This window comes from Pollicipes pollicipes, unplaced genomic scaffold, assembly GCF_011947565.3.
Source record: "Pollicipes pollicipes isolate AB1234 unplaced genomic scaffold, Ppol_2.1 Scaffold_2555;HRSCAF=2994_pilon_pilon_pilon, whole genome shotgun sequence".
Classification (NCBI taxonomy): Eukaryota; Metazoa; Arthropoda; class Thecostraca; order Pollicipedomorpha; family Pollicipedidae; genus Pollicipes; species Pollicipes pollicipes.
Window position 1 is genome coordinate 15,639,290 of NW_023596136.1, and position 5,401 is coordinate 15,644,690.

Here is a 5,401-nt window from a genome sequence, read left to right on the forward strand (position 1 = left end):
CTCCCGGCGCTTATCCCGTTATTTTTTCCAGTGGATGCTGGCAATGGAGCAAAGCACGCCACGTGCAAAATGGAGTGGACAAGGCAGCAGCGAAGCACAGGGGCGTAAGCCGCTGAAGCACTTGATGGAAGCCTCATGTATTTATTGTTTCAGGATTTCCAGTGACGATGATAACACTCTGGATACACGATGACAGCGAACCACTTTTCGAGTGTCCAACGTCAGTAGACAGCAGACAAGTTATGCCAAAGCTATTATATTCACTCGACACTCGACGATTCCATCAGGGACGAGTATCTCCAGCCTGAGCACAAGATATCTCGATATCACCATCAACATATCTGCGACGGTTTGATCACAGATAGTCGTTAAGTATCGCCCCCCCCCCCCCCCACACACACCTAAATTATCCCTCGATAATGATGTAATCACGATGTCCAGTCATTTCATGTAATGTGTTTACTGCGTGCTTCTCAGAACATACAGACATTGGCGTCGGCAAAGTTAGGTCATCATCGTAGCATTGTACATGCGTTTGAACGGCTCAATTTGAGAGCACTCACCACCGCTCTGCTTTCCACACACACAATCGCTCCCATCCCCTTCCGTCCCCATCCCCCTTCCCCCTCCCGTCACATTACGGGACGGCCATCCTCATAACCTCAGACCGCACCCTTGCCCATGGATCCGCCCGTTTCGTACGTCTTCATTGATTTATGTCAGCAGTTCTTAGAAGCCAGAGCGGATGAAAACGTGAAACCCAATACACGGCGTAGGTGATTGTACGGGGTATGATCCACTAGTATATATATATATATATATATATATATATATATATATATATATATATCTGTAAGCTGTCCGGCCAATGAGTTGAGCGGGTAGATAGGCTTTACTTAACTACGGATTGGCAGCTTGACTATTATTTAGTGGTTTGTGTGTCTGAAGGCGCAGCAGAAATTGCTCAGAAATTACCTTACCAGGCGTCTTTCAAAACCAACATCACATACCAGATACGCTGGCTTAAACCGAGGGACATATGGCCACAGAACCCGGAATTTAAGCATTCCCATTCATTATGGACAACATCTATTCAAACTGCATGTTTGTTTTGTTCAACTGGTCTCAATTGCTGAAACCACTATCACTACAGCTTCGTCGATTTCTTGAACTTAAATTGCCAGTTTTAGTCGGGCTCACAACCAACTACTTCGTTTGCGATGCTAATGATAAATCAGAGCGGATGCTACATCAGTGGACCTGTGACTATTAAACTCTTGAGAACTGTGGACTTTCCAACTCTTGGATCAAGCGCAGTGGCATCGGTTTTCGAAGTCATCGGGCTCGGTCAGCTTAGTCTCTGGCACCGCGTGCATGCTTGCAGCCGACAGACCTCATATCCACTGTTGCTCTGTCTGTAGCTGACAGATCTCATATCTGTTGTTGCTCTGCCTGCCCCCCCCCCCCTCCCTGTCACACGGGGCGTCTAACTGGCGCTAACAACCAGACAATTTACGCTCCGCGTCATACAAGATAACGCGGTTGATCTTTCTGGTAAGCGCCTTGTCGTTCCTGCTTCAGATCACTATCAGAAAATATGTGGAAATGTTAGGGAGGATGAGGACCTGCATCAGCTACTTCGCTGCAAAACATCTGGAGGAGAAATTTGATAACCAGGGTGGGAATTTAAAAAGTCGTTTTAGATGAGCTCACTCCATTGACTAGTTTTTTACTCTGATTTTGACTCTTGACTGCTGTGTTGTTTGCCCACTGGCTAGTTTTTTCTGGATAAGCTTTCTCCGGATCCTTTGAATTCATTGTTATGACTGAAAAACCTAATCTAGTTAACTAAAGCAATCTAGTCGTCAAAATGGACTAGCATTCTTCAGCTCGGTGATGAGACTGTGTCCTGACTGCGCTAACACCGGAGGAACATGTCCTGACGTTCATCGGCGACGGATCGGCCATCATAGCACAGAGCAATGAAACGAAGCGATGAATGCTGTGAGCAGCAGCAAACCTCTTTGGCTTTTGGTTTCGAAGTCCTTGTGCCGACCGGGTTTGGGTGCGACGAGCCCATTCCATATGAAATGTGTGATGACATGCAAAAACGGCCGATGTGATGCTGATGCTGATGCTAATGCAGGCTGGCGATGCTTTGCGATGCAAGATGGAAAGCACGCTCTGCGATTGCTCACGTCAGAATAGGGCTAGGAGCTGCCTACAGTGCTGGCAGGTGATGCACAAGTCACGTCCTCCTTCCAGCTCTAGGGTCTTTCTGCCCCGGCTTGAGCTCGTCGCTGCAAGGATTGGGACCAGACATGTCTCGTATGTGTGGAATGTCTGTCTGTCTCAGTGGAATGAGGGCATTGCTCATCTGATGCCCTTGGAACTACTGCACGGGACAGGAGAATTCCGCTAATTCTACGTGCCATTGCGCTGCCCGCACTCACCATCACCGGAGCCCGTGGCTCGACCCACCATGGCTGAGCCAACTTCCGAGCGCAATCCGTGGCCTCCCTGCCAGCAGAATCCAGGGCGGAATCCAGGCTGCTGTCGCGGACAAACCGCGACAGCAGCCCCGTCCGCCCGAAATGATGGATCCAGTAGTCGCACTGTGAGCGTGAATAGTTGCAGCACCTATATTGAAGCGATTTCTGGGCGTAGCCACCAGGTCATGTCATTCGTAGTTATGAAAAGAAAGAAAGCACGGTACAGTGGTCTCCTAAGCTCAATTGATCTTGTGCTGCTGAAATGACATGACTTAGATGCGTTCCAGTGAGTTCTCGTGCACAACCGGGAGAATGGTTGTCTGAAGACGGAAGAAAATGTTTGTTCAAGCTGGAAGATAGCATTGTTGTCTTCTGCTCGGCGTGACTTGATCCTGGTAAACTGAGGACGCATGCAGGAGGCCAGTGATCTATTGCATGGCGAGAAACATCCCATTATGCCTTCCCAGAAAACGACTTGTTGATTCGGTGATAGCATTGTGATCACTTGGACTTACACGACGCCGGGGTGCTTCATATGCTAAGCATCATCCGACAAAGATTCAGAATGGGCCGTAACAGTAAACGTCAGCATCTGCCTGAAAAAATGACCGGGACGCGAGTTTTTTCACGCCCCTGCATTTAATCCAACGGCAACAGCTTTTCCTATGTGCCGTGCATCCGCAGTGCACCACCTGAACAGGTGACACGAAGCTGTGTTTCGCCACTTTCACGATGTTTTACACAAATCGGCGCACCGTGAGCTGTTCCCCACCGTCAGCAGATGACTCATGTCAGGTTTATCGACCGGACCGCACGGACCGCACGGCCGGGAAAACCACAGCATGTTTGCACTGTCAGTGCCGCAAATGTCAGGTGAGCGGCAGCGCAGGTCACCCATGACAAAATCTCCTGGAGGCTTCTCTGGGAGCGGGCTCCACGGCCGGGTAGAGTTAAGGAGGGCTTGGGTGAACGTATACAAGCCGCATTCTGCCTTGCGGTGGGGAGGCCCGCAGGCGGAGTTTCGAGCTAAGCTGTGTAGGGTGGAAGCTGAGGCTGGACGCGCGGCCACTAAACGCCAGTCAACGATGACTCTCGTGATCTGCAACAGCGGCGCCCGTCAGATTTCCGTAGCTGCCCGACACTACATCAGAAGTCTCGGACCAGAAGAGCACGGCGCTGATCCACGGAATACGTTACCGAGAACAGACCACGACTCCCTTCGGAAACGCTGGATTCGCATCGATTTTACACATGCGAGGGAAGTTGCCAGTTTGAAGTCTGCGCACTCGACCTGGTGTTGGTCGGAGACGGGCCCAACACCGATCGCTTCGCTTGGGGACATGAGCACCACACCGGCTGTGTATCCAGACGGAGACAGACGGACGCGGGCGATGACAGTCCGCGCAGGAGTCGGCGATCCGCACCGACACACAGCAGGACAGTCAACCGATGACAGTCCGCGCAGGAGTCGGCGATCTGCACCGACACACAGCAGGACAGTCAACCGATGACAGTCCGCGCAGGAGTCGGCGATCCGCACCGACACACAGCAGGACAGTCAACCGATGACAGTCCGCGCAGGAGTTGGCGATCCGCACCGACACACAGCAGGACAGTCGACCGATGACAGTCCGCGCAGGAGTTGGCGATCCGCACCGACACACAGCAGGACAGTCAACCGATGACAGTCCGCGCAGGAGTTGGCGATCTGCACCGACACACAGCAGGACAGTCAACCGATGACAGTCCGCGTAGGAGTCGGCGATCCGCACCGACACACAGCAGGACAGTCGACCGATGACAGTCCGCGCAGGAGTCGGCGATCTGCACCGACACACAGCAGGACAGTCGACCGATGACAGTCCGCGCAGGAGTTGGCGATCTGCACCGACACACAGCAGGACAGTCAACCGATGACAGTCCGCGCAGGAGTTGGCGATCCGCACCGACACACAGCAGGACAGTCAACCGATGACAGTCCGCGCAGGAGTCGGCGATCCGCACCGACACACAGCAGGACAGTCAACTTGAAGGAGACTGCTGCCTCCAGCCGCACCGGGAGGCGATGCAGTTCTGTGGAGCATCATACGTCCACGAGGGAGAGGATGTTGTCGATCGTGTTATTTCAAGTTGTGCAGGGAATTTTCTGTCCACAGTGTCATGTGGTTCTTCCACAAGAACGTAGCATTTTCCATATCGCCTAATCAACGAGAAGCCAGTCAACAAAACTAACACTGGGACGCTGATGGGCAGTGGTTAACAACCACGTACGTGAACGACAAGGCTCGGATATATTACGCTGAGTTGGCCAATGATACGAAACAAACTTGTCGTCCGGGTAGTTCAAATCAGGGAATTTGAGGCTCGCTGGTCCGTTGTGGGGTAGATACATGTTTCCGTGGTCCGGAAGTCACGCTCATATGAATCGTCAATGGCGACCAACTCACGGTTGGGAGAGGAGCAAGGCTGGTGTCGGGCGGAAGTGGCATGCACATAACTACGTGGCACATTGGGATCTCCGCTGAATTACACTTTGAAGTGTAATTTGCCCGTCGGGGTAGGAACTTCACGGCCCCTGAGACGCTATTAAATGACGACCCTGATCTCTAGACGTTCAAAATGTTCGGTCAAAATTTCCAGAAAAAAATTAAAACATTTGTGTTACAGACATTCGTGCTATGTTCACATGGCCACCTTTCACAGTCTACGTTTTACCAATTATTTATACATGGACGCATGAGCAACGTTGTGAAATTCATGAACACGCAGTCGGGGAAAGGGCATTCATTTTGTCAGTGATTCTGTCTGAAGTTTTATCATCACATGTCAACGTTGCAGTAGTCTTCATTTTGCAAATGACTCTCACCAATTTCACACCATCTGATCCCTCAGGCTGGGAATTCGACAAC